This window comes from Castor canadensis, chromosome 16, assembly GCF_047511655.1.
Source record: "Castor canadensis chromosome 16, mCasCan1.hap1v2, whole genome shotgun sequence".
In the NCBI taxonomy this organism is placed as follows: Eukaryota; Metazoa; Chordata; class Mammalia; order Rodentia; family Castoridae; genus Castor; species Castor canadensis.
The window spans coordinates 85,366,334-85,383,313 of NC_133401.1; the positions used below are offsets into that span (position 1 = coordinate 85,366,334).

The 16,980-nt window shown below is 51.2% G+C and overlaps 1 protein-coding gene across 4 annotated transcripts in view; it reads left to right on the plus strand.

Moving 5' to 3' along the window:
* The window catches only part of Kcnip1 (potassium voltage-gated channel interacting protein 1), a 322,065-nt gene that overhangs the window by 149,855 nt on the left and 155,230 nt on the right, over window positions 1-16,980 (plus strand). Inside the window, exon 2 of one of the 4 annotated variants that reach the window (XM_074057767.1) lies at window positions 1,573-1,695. The exons of the other annotated variants lie outside the window; for them this stretch is intronic. The gene's annotated coding sequence lies outside the window, so the exon portion shown is untranslated. The remainder of the gene's footprint in view (window positions 1-1,572; window positions 1,696-16,980) is intronic. 4 annotated transcript variants of the gene reach the window in all.

Consider the following 16,980-nt stretch of genomic DNA (forward strand, 5'->3'; position numbering starts at 1 on the left):
TCATTCAGTTCTCATCTCGGGCTCGGATAAGGAAGGGACACTCTCAAAGTTTTGTTTGGAAGGGTCCCCTGAGGAAGAGGAGGGAGGGGATGAGGGACGGAATCCATGTTTGGTGAGGGTGGGTGGCAGAATTGACAAATGGCTTTGTGGACAGTTCTGTGAGTGTCCTGGAGTCCCCTTCCTGAGGGGCTCGGGTGCCTGCACTGAGCAGTGGGGCTCCCAGGACAGGCACCACAGGAGCGCCTGGACTCTGTTCCAGGTGGGGTGGCTCTAAGCCTAACACCTTGGCCCTCTTGGAGAGTCTCTGAAATTCCTTCTCTGCATAAGCCAGGGGGAATGGTTTCTGCGGTTTGCAACCAAGAGTGCTGACCGAAGCTCCCATCCTCACTCCACGAGCTGTGGGAAGCAGCCGGGCTGTGGGAGGGAGAGAAGCCGTGAGGCTGTGGCAGCGCACAGGCACCTCGGGGGATTGGAGGGGCAATTGCTCCACTGGCGGGCTTGGCCTCAACTGTGTTCACACTCACACTCTTGTGCCCGCAAGTCACCTAGGCGTGTTGTGACATGCAAATTTGATTCAAGAGCTCTGAGCTGAGACCTGGGAACCTGCATTTCCAACACCTCCCTGTCCCCCCGGCCCCAGGTTTTTCTGATGCTGGTAGAAAAACCAGCACTATGAGGTGGTGAGGTGTCAGGGGCCCTTAAGCCTCAGATAAAGCAGTGGCCCATGACAGAAGTGCCTACCTCAATTTCATGGCATAATAAGATCAAATTGTCCCCTGGCAAGGCCACCACTAACAATTATCCTGAGTCTGGTAATCCCAGTCCTAAAGCACGGGGAACTTTCAAACCTTGTTATTAGCAGGTTCTGCTCTGCCAATCCTGCCCCTAATAAAGTCTCCTGAATCATTTGCTTTGTGAAAGAAGATGGGTTCTGGTGTCATACAGTGTGGCGTGATAGAAACAGTACCTGAAATTCAGCCCGGGAGCACCAACAATGCGTGAGGCCCTGCAGGAGCCCAGCTCCCCACCCCGGCATTCCCAGAGGAACGAGGTCCGAGAAGCAGTCAGCCTGCCCTACAGAATCCTCGCCAGGTTCACACGCCTCCTCACAGTCCAGATCCAACTCACACCGTTTGCCACCTGGCCCCAGGCCCCCTCACTGCCAAGCCTTTAACAGGCCAGCCCCAGCCTGGACCGACCTCATCACCTCCACCCTCACCCATCCATCAGCTCCTCTGTGACCTTCATGACACAGTTCCTTCCCTGATTTTTCCTTGCTTCTGGCCCTTAACCTGACCTAAATCCTAGACACAAGCACTCCATTTTCAAATGCTTACAGCCTGCAGCAAACTCAGGCCACAGATGCGGGGTTAGGAGGAGTGTGGTTTTCTGTCCTTCCATTGCTGAGTTAATTTCACCTTCCAGCACCCCTTCTTACCAAGTGACAGAAATAGCTCTTAGCCAATGTAGGTCCCCCTCCTTCCTCTCTGGGGTTGCATTTCCAGGTCAGGCAGGGTAACGGAGCATGGGGCAAAGATTCTGACTCCCAGTCTCTCTGTGTTGCACCCACAGAGATCTCCTGGACCTGTCTCGCCTTCCATCATAGCTCCGTGCTGACCCAGGGTCTTCTCTTCATCTGAGCCCCCAGTCTGAGAAGGGACCACCTCCTCTGATCCATTGGCCCAGACACCCCAGGTAGCCATCTTTCCACAATTGCAGGCCACAGGCTGTGTGGTGACACTGTTCTCAGCCCTGCCTCTCAGGCTGCCATGGGGCGTGTGTGCCTCTACCTGCCCTGGCAATGCAGCTGAAGGAAGGGTCACAGTGCCTTTTCCAGTGACCACCACCAACACCTAGTCTTCTTCTTCCTCCTCCTCCTCCTTCCTCTTCCTCTCCCCAGTCTAGGCACATGTTATATGAAGGGAGGGATACAGTAGTGAGTCAGAGGCCTCTCTGAAGGACCATGTAGCCTTCCAGATCTGATGTTTAGCCCGCAGCCCTGCAAAGCCTGGGATTTTGGAATCCAGGAAATGAAGTCTTTTCTCTCACCACCGTGGACTGTGCCTGCAGCTGCACAAGGCTGTTTAGAAACTCAGAAGTCAGATGCTACCTTCTTTGTTCTCTGCTTTCTGGAGGTGGTCAGTGTGCGACTCCCAGCCTGCAGCCTGAATGGTGAAGGTCGCTGGGTCGAGCTGGGGATACCAGGAGAGGACACACAGGCTCAGACAGGAAGACAGTGTCCCCCGGCCCAGCGTTGTGGAGGGAGGACGCCAGCCAATGTGTGTGGCCATTTCTAGTACCAACAGCCCTCTTCTTACACTACCCCATCATTCTGTACTGCAGGTGCCATCTTTGCCTTCATTCTCCAGCCGAAAACTGTCAGAGAGCACTGCACGACTCACTTGAGGCCATGTTGCCAGGGCCCAGAGTCTCCCCAGGGAGTCTGACTCAGAGTCCTAACCATCAGACTCCACTGCCTCACACACCCAAGGGGCTAGAACTTGGCAGGTCCAGCCTGTGAGACCGTAATCTATCACTTACTAGCTGTGCCATTGGGTCACTCAACACTGCTAAGCCCCCCTTTCCTCGTCTTTAAAATGTGGGTGATTAGCCTGTTAGCAGAGGGCTGCCGTGAACATGACTGGAAGATCTTCACGTTCTTTCATTTTTTTTCTTTTTTTGGTGGTTCTGGAGTTTGAACTCAGGGCTTTGCACTCGCCAGGCAGACGCTCTACCACTTTAGCCAAACCTCCATCCCTTTTCTCCCTCTGGTTGCTTTGGAGATAGGGTCTCACACTTCTGTCCAGGCCAGCCTGGACCACAGTTCTTCTATTCTATGCTTTCTGCTGTAACTGGGACGACAGGCGGGTGCTACCATGCCCACCCTTTTTCCATTGAGATGGGGTCTTGAGAACTTTTTTCCCCAGGCTGGCCTAGAACTGTGATCCTTCCAAGAAGCAAGGATTACAGACGTGGGCCACAGGCATCTGGATAGGTTCAAGTTCCTTGAATTGCTCCCCAGACTTTGGATCCCAAGGCTCAAAGAAACCAAGTTCAAACTTCAGCTCTTAGATTGTCAGCCTCGAGAAGCCACACGCCAGCCTCCTGACCCGCCATGCGGCAAGGCCAGCGCCTCTGACAAAGAACACAAAAATCCTAGCTCCGGAAGGGCAACTGAGCAGAGTGGATGGAATCTCTTGGGTCAGACCCTCAAATGTTTAGCTGCTCGTGTATGGGCTCAGTTTAGCACCAAAGGGGCCCAGGCCTCCCCTGCAGCCAGTCTGTGCCCCACACAGGCTGCAGACAAGAGGCCAGGGAGACTTGAGCCTGTAGGGTGAGGTTCCAGGGATCAGGACCAAGGTGGCAGCCCCCTGCCAGCCCAGGATGGTGCATCTGGGGCCCACGCTAGCCCAAGGGTGCTGCAGCCTGGTCACCTCTGCTTCTGCTTCTCAGGCAGAGTCTAAGTCATGTGCCCCCCTCAAGCGGCAGCTGCTTCATCACTTGTTCTAGCTTATTTTTCTCATTAGCTGCTAAATTGTCCCCATGGCTCAGCCAGCAGGAGCTGCAGAGACTGCAGGCCCAGGGCCGTCACAGCGACTGGGTAGAGGTCAGGAGCATGGTGCCTGCCTGATTTGCCTTTGAGGAAGCCTCCACCACCAAGCAGAGCAGGATCCCTAGTGTATTAGTCCATTTGGGTTGCTATAACTAAATGCCAGACACTGGGTAACTTTATAAAGATAAGAGGTTTCTTTAGTTCACAGTTCTGGAGATTCAAGGACCCGTATCTGGCAATGGCCTGCTTGCTGGCACAGTTCCACAGTGACACAGGGCATCACATGGCAAGACCACACATGTGTGTGTCCTCTGGTTTCTCTCTTTTCTTATGAAACCACAGGGATTCACTCCTGGGGCTCCACTCTGGTGACCTTATGGAATCCTAATCAACACCATGGTGGGTTAAGTTTCCATCCTCTTCATACCTCACAGTGGGGCCAAACCCCAACGTGAACTTTCCAGGGGACGAAGTCTATCCAAAGCCATTCCTGCTGTCCCTTAGGGACATTAAAAGGCAAAGCTGTGTCTTATTCTCCCTGAGCTGGACACCCAGTGGAGTAGCTGTGTGATGTGGTACATGGGGGAGGGCACAGAAGGGAAGATGTGAGTCTTTAATGTCATTGCTCGGAGCTAGAGGACACAGGAAAGACTGGTGGCTTTTGCACGATGGAAGCCATGGGCAGGGAAGGGGGATTGTGTATTTCTTGACTTTTCAGTGAACAACATCTAGCAGGCATACAATGAACTGATGTTCATTGTACTCTTATTGAGTAAGGAAGTCAGGAGGGAACTAAGTGCCTTAGGAGGCACCCCCAACTCAGCCCCAAATGCTGAGTAACCTGCCAGCCACCCCAGTTTGTCCCCTGTGAGCCTCTGGGAACATGCACAAAACTGACACCCCGGGCCTGCCTGCCTCTCGCACAGGCACAGGCCTTCCCTGAGCAAACACCTGCCTACGAGTTTATTCAGGGAGTGGGAAGTCAGGTCACTGTAAGTCTAACTCAAACATAATTAAGAATGTAAATCTACTTTTATGGGGGACAAAAATCTGCTCACTCGTCTCCAGACCAAATAAACACGATTCCAAATCAAGATCTGCACCTGGCGTGTGAGCTGGGCCAACTTCCCTCCCCAGAGGAACACCAAGGTGAGAAGGTCCCCAGGATCGCCCCCTCCTCTGCCCACCACGCAGGGACAGAGCACAGACTTGTCCTCTGTGAAACAGTCAGATTTTACCGTGTCGCAAGAGTCTAAGGCACAGCCCTGTCCCCTCCATGACAGATCCACAAAGGCAGGGTTTGGCTTGCTCCCTGCAGAATCTGTGGTGCTCCTCACAGGGTAGGTATGTAGTAGAAACAAAGCCAGCAGTGGAGATTCGGAAACCCAGACACTGGAGTGGCTTTCCCTGGGCCACACCTCAAGTTCTCAGAGCACAGCCCCGACTCAGACTGAGGACTCCTGGAGCCTGCGCAGATGTGGGTCTGACCACCGTCTCTGTGGCCTGGGATTCTGCCTTCCAACCCGAGCCTCCATTGTCCTAGCAGTAGAATGGGCATGTTATCAGAGATAGCCAGAACTGTGCTTTAGGGAACAAACAGAACTCTTTCCCACCTTCCCCTGAGAGCCGATGGGTCTTCTGCCCAAGCTATGGCCAGAGCCTTTCCTCTCCACTCCTTCTCTTCCTCCAACCCTTTCTTCCAGTCCTGCCCTCCCCCAAGCAGGAGGCAAAGCAGGCGAGTGTCTCTCTGCTGCCAGCCCAGCTCCCAAGGCCACTCAGGCTGGAGTAGGAGAGGAGCCAGGGGCGTCCCCCTCCTGCCCCATGCACCTGCTCATACAGTAAGAAGAGAGCTGCCTGGGCCACGCTCGCCCTGATTTAAGTCTCCCTCGCTCCTCACCTGCGGTGCACTCCAGTTTAAAAAATGACCTTGGCAGGCAGTCAGTAACCGCTCTGAAGTGGCAGAGGTGCTGGGGCAGGAAGGAGGAGGTGATAGACGATGGCATCTCCAGGGCATCCAGCCAGCTGGGTTAAGGAGAGGCAAAGGCTGCAGCTCCACTCTGGGAGCCTCTGCTGGGAGAGATTTCACCCACGGCTTCCCCAGGAGGTGGCTTTGCAAAGTGGGGCGAGCGTTCGTTCCTTGGCCAAATGACCAGGGCCACCCTGGGGCCAACAGGTTACCTCACTTCCCTTGGTAACTCAACCAGGTGGCTGCTCTGATCCAAATGTGGCATCCAGGACTGTCTCCCCTCCTGGCCAGGCTGGGTTGTGCAGAGTGATGGCGCTGGGGGTCTCGTGGCCGGGTTTCTACCGTCCGTTCTCTTCCTTCTGCATTCCGACAGTCATATGACCTTGACTGGGTCACTTTACCCACCTGAGCACATGATGCTTTCACTGTTCCAGGAGCTCAGGGTCTTGGATGAGGAGAACCACGGAAGGCGATGGCGAAGAGTGTGGACCTGGGAGCCCGGCCACCACATTCCGTGACTCTGGACAACCAATGCCCCCTCTGAGCCTGGCTTTCTCCTCCCGTAACAAGGGAGTGCATCAGTGTCTGCTCCCTTTCACCTTGCCTCAGCTGTTGCACCTGCCCTCAGGGTCCACTCTCCACGAACATTTCTGGGGCCAGAGAGGCTGAGCTGGGGGAGTCCCTGCCTCCTGACATAGCTGCTTATGAGACAAGGGGCCAGAGGAGAGTGACATCAGTGTATCAGCTCTCAGGTGCTGCCCGTTCCCTGGGCTCTTTCAGATGGTCCTCTCTTGCTCTTTCTTTGTGAATAGCCTTCCCGCCACTCCTCAGAGTAGGGTGCTAAGGGTGCCCATTGTTTCTGACCTCATGTTGCTTCACTGAGTGCTGTGCACCCACCCACTATGCTGCACGCAGTCCCTTTGTTACACTGTCCTCAAATGCTCCAGTGTGAGTGGGCCACCGTGTCCCTGATTGAGGCAGCTGTCCTTCTAGCTACAGGCCTGGCACTGTTTCCCCTCAGCCTTTTAAAGCAAGAATAACAACAGTTATGTTGCTGAACAGTTATGTTCAGCAAGCATGTGCTTGACACAGGGGATGTCATGGGACCTAAGAGCTCTCAGTCCACAGAGGAGATGGCCTGAAAGCAGGCCCTGGCAAAAGACACCTAACCTCCTTCTTCCTCCTCTATCCTCCTCCCTCTTTCCCTCTTCCTTCCTCCTTCCTCCTCCTTCCTTCTTCTTTACTCCTTCTCTTTGTTCTCTCTTCTTTCCTCTCCTCCTGTTCCCCCCTCATCTTCCTCCTTCCTCTTCCATTCTTCCTTCTTTGCCTCCTAGCCCCAGTAATTGCTAGAAGTTCCAGAATGCCTTCCAGGCCCAGCTTACTCTACTCACAGGTGTCTTGAGTATTAATAACTCAGAGTAAATAAAAATGATCCTCCCCAAGTGACGGCATATCCAAGTTGAAATGAGAAGACATGATTTTAATACACTAGCAATGAAGGAATTGTCCATCAACCTGGGCACTGGCCTCTGTCGCTCCACTTGCCTGCTGTGGACAGCAGGTCTGCACACTTCTGCTCGCTGGGGCCTGGATGCTTCCCTTCTGGCAGCTAAGAGAGTCTCTTCTTACCTCAGGCCCAGGAAAACTCAGCCAAGATTTCCAGGTGTGTCTCAGTTCATTGTCTGTTGCTATAACAAAATACCTAAGACTGGTTGTCTATAAAGAAAAGAGGCCTATTTTGGCTTATGGTTCTGGAAGTTGGCATGTCCAAGAGTGTTCTTGCAGAGGTGCAGCACCACTGCATTTGGGCCTAGATCTGCTTCCTAGCGTGATGGGAACTGAGACAGGAGGAAGTCCACGTGTGTGCTCACGCACAGAGAAAAGACAGCCCATTCCTACGAGAAAGGGTTAACTGCTCACGGGGCTCACGATAGAGACACCACAACCTCTAACATAGTCGTACTGGGGACCGGGTCTCAGCGTGAGTTTTGGTGAAGACAAACTGTACTCTAACCACAGCGCCAGCTAAGAAAGTAGCCTTTGCAGCTTGGCTGGCGTGTGGCTCCCACAGCGCATAACGTCCTGCAGAGAGCTGCTGGCTGCACCCTGCAAAACCTCCACAAGGTGTGCTGAGGCACGGCGAGGAGGCTGCGAGAGCCCAGGCACCATGACAGGCCTGGAGTGACTGCTCCAGCAGCCACAGCCCAGCTGGCTACACTGGTCTCAGGAACTCTCATTTATCCACAATCACCCTGGCAACCATGATGCCCTGCAGATGGCTGCCGGAAGTCACAGAAGTCACCACACGATAAAGATGTGCCCAGCCCTCCCCAGAAGAGCAGCCAGCTTCTCCCCATATAACATGGATCACAGCCATGACAGGGAGACCGACAGCCACCGTGTACCTGCTCCTGCCACATGGCTCGCTCACAGCAGCTCTCCACCTCACCAGCCCTTTCACCTGCAGAGGATGGGAGTCCAGAAAAAACCCGTCAGCGTGGCAGACAGTGAAGATGACATGTGTGGTTGGTAGAATAGGAGCCCCGACACTTCTTGCTGCTCCCTGTGGAGGACATGTTGGTGGCCATGCCAAACCAGTCACCATGCCACTTCTGCATTGGACCCAGAGTGTATCATCTCTGGGTCTTCTTTCTGCCTCAGTGACCCCATCTATAGCATGGGTTGCACAGCTAGATGGCCTCACAGGTGGTTTTAGGCAAGGTTATCTTATGTTCAGATCTCACCATTTCTCTAGCTATGCAGTAGAAGCTTGATAACCTTGGCTGTGTGACCTTGGACAAGTTGCTGCACCTCTCTGAGCCTTAGCTTCCCAATCTATAAATGGGCTGACGGGAGAGGGTGGTATAATGGATAGAGCCTGAACCCCTTTCTACTGCTTCAGATGATTCTATCTTGCCAGTGGCCAAATTCTGCACATGACCCATGTCTGTCTGTCTATCTGGTGCACCAGCCTGAGGCATTCCTGTCAGATGGGTCAGTTGTCCCCCAACCTCCTAGAGTCTGTTTTGATCGCTTCTCAGCCCTCTGAGTGTGAAGTTTCCATCTGAACCGGTTAAATCCAGCCCCCGGTTCAGCATGGTCTCTACGTGGCTGAATAGCTATGGCTGCCGTTCTTCGGTCTGACTTGGTGTGTGGCTAGGAGCCCAGGTGCTCTAATCTGCCAGCAGGTGACATCGCTGTCACCTGCTCTGCAAGCCATGTTCCTGGACTGGGGCAACTGGAAGGGACTCAGCAGATCCCTACTTCTAGGGTGTGCCAGGCATTACCTGCTAGCTGCGTCCCCAGGAACTCTGCCAGGCAGACCCGTCAGCATTTCCTAAACACCTGCCGTGCAGCAGGCTCGCCGTGGCCTGGAGACGGAAGATGGATACAGCAGTGTAGCACCAGAATTCACGCTGGTTTGGAAATGAGACATGACTGTGTTGGAGATGTGGATTGAGTCACAAACTCCTCGTGTGGCACTCGGAAAGGTCACCTCATGAACTCTGTGGACTCAGCCTCTAAAAGGAAGATGACGTGAGCTAGTGCTTGGCTGCTGCCCAGCTGTCAAAGAACAGAAATCAAAGAACAGAAAGAGCTGAGGCTCAGTCTTGCCAAAGAAAGAATATAAGGCATGCATGCTGTCTTGTCCATTCGGCTGCCATGTAACAAAATACCTTAGACCAGGTAATTTACTTAAAAAAATAGGCTGTGAAGTTCAGAAACCAAATCAGTACCTAGTAAGGGCCCGTTCCTCATAGATGATGCCTTCTAGCTGCATGGGTCCTGGTGGGAAGGACAAAAAAGCTCTCTTTTCTTTGTCTTGTTTTGTTTTTTTGTTTTTTGTTTTTTTGCAGTACTGGGGCTTGAACTCAGAGCTTACACCTTGAGCCACTCCACCAGCCCATTTTGTGAAGTTTTTTCTTTTTCGAAGTAGGGTCTCATGAACTATTGGCCTGGACTGGCTTCAAATCACAATCCTCCTGATCTCTGCCTCCTGAGTAGCTAGGATTACAGGTGTGAGCCACTGGCGCCTGGCTCTTGGGCCTCTTTTTAAGGCGCTAATCCCACTCACCCTCCTGACCTAGTCTCCCCCCAGATTTTCTCCCCACATCTGACCATACTGCCCAACAATGCATGAGGGAACACAGACATCCAGGCCGCAGCACTCTCCTGTATGAAAATACAGGAAGAAGCTATTGGGCAAGAAAAAAAAAGACAGACACAGGCACAGACAGTGCCTGTTCTTCTAAGGATAACTGATCCCAGTAAAATGCCACAGAAAGGGGAACTACTTCTTAAATCAAGAGTCTAATGTTCATTTTAAACAGTGGTAGGAAAAGGTTTGAGCAGGGCCATACCTTGAAAAGGTGACATTGACGATACCTTTTATCAACAAAACCTGGGTACAAATGTCATGTCACATGTGCTGCGGGCTTAGAAAGATGTCCCTGCAGCACGTAGCATGTCCTGTGCTCAAGCACACAGTTCCCTGGCTCCTTGTACTCCAGGCTCTTCCGCCTTGTGGCCCATCAGGCCAGCCCTGCCCAGCTGTCAATTGCTCTGCTGGCATCTGCTTCTCCCAGGAGCTGACCTCAGCCCAGGTGTGAAGTCAGAAGATGCCCTGCAAGAAACCCCGCCAGTTCAGTGGGCGCCATCCTGCCTGGAAGGGCTCCTCCCTCGGCAGCACTCAGTCTCCATCCCCACAGCCTCCAAAATGCTCTGTTTTGGCGGTCTTCCTTTTTCATGTTTCTTTGCAGTTATTGCAGTGGGGGAGCTGGTCTGTCATGGTCGACTGCATGGCCTGAGTCAGTCCCTTCTCTTACTTGTGAGTGACCGAATTAGGCACTAGTGTCATTCATTTATACAGCAGGAGCCGTTCAGATTTGTGCCTTGTCAATCATTTATCTGCTTTTTGAACCACTGACCTTCTATCTGGGATAATTTTCCTTCTGACTAAGCTACATCTTTTACAACTTCCTTTGGCGAATACCTGTTGGTGGTGAGCCCTCCATTTTTATTTGTCCAAAACTGTCTTCGTTCGGCTTTCTCTTATTCTTGAAATAGATTAACACTAAGCATACATTTGCGGGTGGTCAATTATTTTCTCTCGCCACGTGGAAATACCGTCCTCCTGACTTCCGTTATTGCCAAGAAAACCGCGCTTAGCCTAATTGCTGCGTATTTTAGCTCCTCGGTTTTCTCCGACTGCTTTTAAGGTTTCTCTGTCACAGATTGTGATGGGTACCGACACCTTCAGAAACGTGCCGTGTGCCATCCGAATGTCACAAGGCCACCCCGCCCTGACTTGGACATTCTCCCTCTACCCTCCACACCACACGTCATTTTCACTCCTTGTCTTTCTAGCTTGCTTTCTGGATCGCTATCTGATTTGTTATCAATTTATTAATCGTGGATCTAATTTGCTCTTTATCCATACCCATCAATGTTTAGTTAAGTCAGGCACGATGGCTCACACCTGGAATTCCTCCATCAGGGAGATCGAGGTTCGAGGCCAGCCAAGGAGGGTGTTAGTTAAGGAGACCCCATCTCAAGCAATAAAAAGCTGGGCATAGTGGTACACACCTACCATCCCAGCTATGAAGGAAGGTAAATTGGGAGGCTCATGGTCCAGACGTAAATGTGAGACCCTGTTCAAATTTTGCTAAAGCAAAAGGGCTAGGGGTTTGGCTCAATTGGTAGAGTGCCTGCCCAGCACACCTGAGGCCCTGAGTTCAAACCCCAGTGCTGCAAAAAAAAAAGAAGTTTAATCGACATACTTTTTTACTTAAAGACATTCTGTGTGGTCTCTTCAAATCTAAGACTTTTTCAGTCTTATTTCTTTCAGTTTATTTCTTTGAACGTATAAATATTACCATCTTATATTCTGTCTCAGAAAATCCCTCACATCTGAAGCTTGCCACTCGATTCTGTGCCCCCCTGTTCCCCCTGCTCATTCCCAAGGTGCCCGTGTCCTTGTGGGTTTTGTGATTTTTGACAGTGAATGTTCCTTGGAGCTTCATCCTTAAGAATTATTTGAAGACTGAGTTAAAGTTTCTCTTTTCTAGAAAAGCCAGTCTTTTAATAACCTGAGAGAACTACTGGCCTGTGTCCATTTTGAATCAATCATTTTCACTTGAGGTCCTCCAGCCCACAAACCCAAGTGAAGGCAGCACCTGGCTACAAATCCTCTTGGGAAATGGGTCCCTCTTCTCGGCCACCTCTGCCACATGGCATCCACGTCAGGACAGACAGGCGTTCTGTGTCAGGTCTGTGCTTCATCTTCATATGAAAGGTGTGATGTCTCCTTCACCTCTGTAGTAAAAGTCTAGCCCACTGGGGTCCAAGCTTTATGTGGAGACCTCCACCTGCCTGGCTGGAGCTAGGTTTGGGGCCAGGAGTGATCTGTGAGTGAAAAACTAGTTCTTCATATCTGACCATCTCAAGGCAGAGGACTGCTGTACCAGCACCCTGGCTGAAATCTCCTTGCACCTCTTTAGATGGGAGAGCCTGATGCTGGTGCCTCCGGCAGGGGGCTGGGGCTGGAGAGGCCGTGCAGTGCACCCAGACTCACATCCACTAGGAGGGCTGGGGACCCCTGCTTGGCTTCTGAGCACCAGAATAAGTCCTTCTGCCTGCACTCCATCTCTGCGACAGCCAGGAATCCTGCCACAGAAGCTATGTTCACTCTAATGAAAAGAAATCTCACCTGGGATTAAAAAATCTGCCCTGTATCAGCTTTGCTTAGCCTAAACTTTCATCCACATTTCAAAGGATGGATTCCTCGGTTCCTTTTTAAAGCAATGGTTTTAGTCCCTCTGTTAGACCGTGATGATGTTCTTGCTAAGAAAACCTCCTCCTTAAGGAACTGACATTTGCGCAACTAATTGATGAAATTGTTATTTGCCTGTTAGCTGTGTTAAAAATACAATTAAGAAGTCTGGGCTGATGATAGCTGGTTTACTGCTGAGGGAGCCGCTGATCCCTCTAGTTAACTGTGGCACTCCTAAAACTGTGCCTGAAAACACTGGACCGTAAGAAGGATCTCTATATTCAAATACACTTAAGAAATGTTATGTACTTGAAACGTCTCCGAAGCAGAAGACAAGTTCACAGAGGACAAAGCACATCAGACATCATAGGCTCAGAGAAGTCCTGTAATGAAGTCTATTTAATTTTATTTTGTTTGATGTTTTCAAATCATATGTGAACACAGAAGTAGAAGGAACTTAAAATAGAATTCATTTTTGATAGAATTTACTGCTGTCTTAGATATGTCTTTGTCATCAAGGAATATTGGAAATTGGATTATAGAGAAAGTAAGATTTACTCAGAAAATACTGGTTGAAAGCCCACCATGTGCCTTCCTCTGTGGGTACACATTGGTGAATAAGACAGAGAGGGTTTCTGTTTCATGGAATTTGTAGGGACTTTGGGCCTAAATAAGACATTTATAAAGAAGTATCAGGTGATAGAACCCACTGGCTCGTGGCCATGGAACAGTCCCCTGGGCTGGTCATCGGCTATTTTATCCATCACAGGGGCGGCGAAACTTACTGACATCATTGAACCATTCAAGAGAACAAGAGGTAGAAACACACTTGGTTCTGGAAGAGAAGAAAGAGCGTATGTAGGAAAGGAAGGTTAGGAAAGACGGGTAGGTAAGCACTGAGGTGGTTTTTTAAGGCTTGCAGAGTCTCTGGTGGAACTGAGGGTTGTTCTCAAAACAATCCCTGGTTCACAGTTCAAGTCTGATAAATGTTAGCTGGAATGGTGATGACAAAGCTGATGTTGCAGGTGGTGATATTGGTCATGATGGCACTGCGGTGTTGGTGACAATGATGACACAGCAGATGATGACAGTGATGCTAATGGTGATGATGACGGTGATGACAGTAAGATGGTAGTTATGGTGGTAAGGATGGTGGTGATGGTGTCAAAGATGATGTTAGAAATGCTAAAGATGGTGATGCAGGCAGTAGTGTAGTCTTCAAGTCCTTTTGATGACCACTGAACAAGTAGTCATCGAACGCTGTGAGTCTGCTTCATAAAAACTCTTAAGCCCATCTTTTTGTTTCCTTGGGAAATCCTTTACCCTTTCTTAACACCTCCTTATCTCATTTCTTTTCCTCCAACCCGTCTCCATACATGGCCAACGTGATCTTGCTAAGCATTTAAGTCTGACCACAACTCTTCCCTGCCAGGCAGCACCTGGAGTCTCCCCTGGCTCTCACTGAAGGTGCTTGGGATTTAGCACGGATTAAGGACTCCCCACAGCCTCTCTTCCCTGCTCATGTAGCCATATATCCTCTGCTCAGCCACACTCAACCTCCTGTATCCCAGTCACGCGTTCCTGCTTTCCCTCTGCCACTCATCTCCCTGCTTTTCCCCTTCTTCTCTTTAGCAGAACGGGAAGATAGTCTTCCTCCGAGGTCTGAGTCTCTTGGAGGCTTTGGCTGATGTCCCCCAGGATGGACTAAACTCTTCCTTTGCCAGGACTTCTGCAACACTTTGCCATTGTATGACCTTCACCACTTCCAAAGACACGCTGTCATCCGTGTCTGCCTGGGAGTTCCCACTGGAAAGCATACACCACACCTGATTCATTTGTCCCCAGTCCCCTGCCAGAGTAGAACAACAGAGACACTTGGGTGACTTCGTTGCAAATGTACAGGGCAAACGGCCACCAAGAAATGCCAGCTATGTGGACCAGACCACCCTCCTTATCACACTTCTGTATTGCCCACACTCTCCCCTGACACGCCTGAGGGCTTCACCAGGTGCGTTCAAGTGAGTTTGACGTCAGACTCCGTTGTCTTTTCCCTTATCCACACACTGTTCAAGGGTTCCCAGTCCTTTTTGCTGTATAGTTCAAGGATACTGCATTTTCCGGCTTTCAAGACATTATTAAAATCAGAGCCACTTGTCATAGGTCTCACTGCAGCATCAGGCCCTGGGAGGGACCAAGACTCCTCCCTTGGCATCTGAAAGAAATGACTCCATTAATTCATCATCAACTGCTTAAGTACTTACTGAGAGTCTGCTGCGTGCCAGACACTGTGCTGATGACTGGGCTATGGAACAGAGCAGAACCAAGCTCTTGTTTCCATGGAGTTAGTAGCCTATGCTCTAATAGTGGGGTAAGGGCAGGCCACTGTCAAGTACACAAGTCAGGAAGATAATTCCAGGCCATGAGAAGAGCTGCAAAGAAAGAAAAATGAGCATACCCAGAGAGGGGATAGCAGAGGAGTAAAGAGCTGCTTTGAATGAGGAAATCCTGGTGGCCTCTCAGAAGAGGCAGCATTTGTGCTGGAAGTGACAGGAAGGGGCCGGGTATGTAATGACCTGTGAGAAGATGGAAGGCCACCTCAAACCAGGCAAAAAGAGAAGGGAGGAGAAGCCGTGCTTGGACCACTGTAAATGAGGGGAGAGCAGTGAGAAGCCAGGCAGGACCCAAGCACACAGGACTTTCCAGAGCTGGGCTTTTATTCCAGTTGTGACAGGAGGCTGCTAGGAGGCTCTGAGCAGGAAAGACAGGCTCTGATTGATGCTTTTCACACCTCAGCTGTGTGGGGAAGAATTCTCGAGGGGCTGAGATGCACTGGAGAGACGACAGTGGGGTGCTGTGCAGGCCAGGGGGATGCTGGAAGGGCAGGGCACCCCTCCCTCAGGACCCCCAGCCCAGCTAGCCTTGCAGGGCTCCCAGGAACAATGTCATCCTCAGCTCTGGGCTGCTTGAGATGCAGGAAATTCTTCCAAGGGCATGCAGAGGTCACATGCTTCAGCACTGGGGGTGGGGGTGGTAAGGAAACTCTGATGACCCCTCCTGTGGTCCATGAGGGGCCATCGGAACTCTAAGAACTCACAAGATCCTGAACAGAGAATGGTACCTGGAATCGTGTGACCTGTGCCCAGCTCAGGGCCTGGGCATCCTTGATTCTCATGAATGTTATTAATGATACAAGCAAATAGAACTCGTGCTGTGTTCTGATCATTATTCTCGTAACCCCTTCATACGATTTAGGAACAACCATGATCCCCGTTTAATAAGTGAGGAAAACTCAGAGAGGGTAACTAACTTGTCCAAAGTTACACTGAGCTAGGACTTAAACCCAGGCAGTCTGGCCCAGAATTCACATTTTCTTGTGCTCTGTGTCACACCACCGCACGCCTCCATTGTCCACAGGCCAGCACAGCACAAAGCTCTCATCTCCCCTGGCAGTGTGTCTCACGTGCTCAATGTCCCCATTACCATCCTGGGGTCTGTGAGGAGAAGGCATGCCTCAGAGGAAGGAACGGCCACCATTCCCAATTACAAGCAAGAAAGAGAGGACCTCAGTTATGGCTTAAATGGGAAATGTCCTCCACAGGTCACATGTTGAACACTTGGTCCCCAACAGTGGTACTATCTGAGGAGGTCGTGGAAACTTTAGGAGTCAGGGCCTAGCTGGATGAAGTAGGTCACTGAGAGCGGGTCTTTGAAGGTCATGTTTTGTCCCTGGCCACTTCCCGTCTCTCTCACTGCCTCCTGGTCACTGTGAGGTGAACAGCTCTGCTCCTCCATGCCCCTCGGCTGCCCTCATGTTCTAACCTCACCACAGGCCCAGAGCAAGGGAGCTGAAACCCAAAATACACCCTTTCTCCCTTAAGTTGTTCATATCAGGTACTGTGGCACAGTGATAAGAAAGGGACTACCACAACCCAAGACAGGAATCCTGGAGTGCAGAGGTGAGCTAGGGGTCTTGTTTGCTCCTCCACACTTGGCTGCAGACCCAGGACAGAGGGAGTCCTGGTAACACTTGTCAAGAGGGTAGATGGCTGGCTGCCTGGAAGATTGTGGCTTAACCTTTCCTATGAGAAAGTCCAGGGGAGAGACTTCCCCTGACCCAGAAGCTAGCACAATGGAGGCGGGCAGTCGGGAGGGCAATGTCAAGGCTACAGCTCTCACCTTCTATGGTCCAGACCAGTGTGGCACTGTCGGTGCTTACAAAGACATGTCCTGCCCTGTAGGCAGCCCTAGTGGTCACACCTATGAGAATGTGACGTGTGACACCAGCTCCTCTTGTTTTTCATGAGAACCCAGATACACAGAGGTCACATAAACTTTGTGTCCCAAAGAGAATATATCTCAGGCTAGACGAAGCTCACAGCCACTAGTGGGAAATCCTCAATCTAGACTGGCAGGGCAAAATGGGCTCCGGTGGTGAACCCCAAGAAGGCGGCCAAGGTCCTGGGAGTCTCCAAGAGGAAGCTGCCTCTTGCACAGCAGCTTATCTGACGTGCTCAGTGTGTATTTTCCAGTTGTCACCCCAGGATTCCAGTTAAGTCTTGTCTACTGTTGCAGCCAAGCGCGCCGTTCTGTAGGGGATTAAAGGACGTGCCTTGTATACAAAACTGGGCCAGGGTGTGTAGAGAGAGCTCCAGCTCTTGAGGCCGGAAGAGAGAAGGGCTCTCCAAGCAC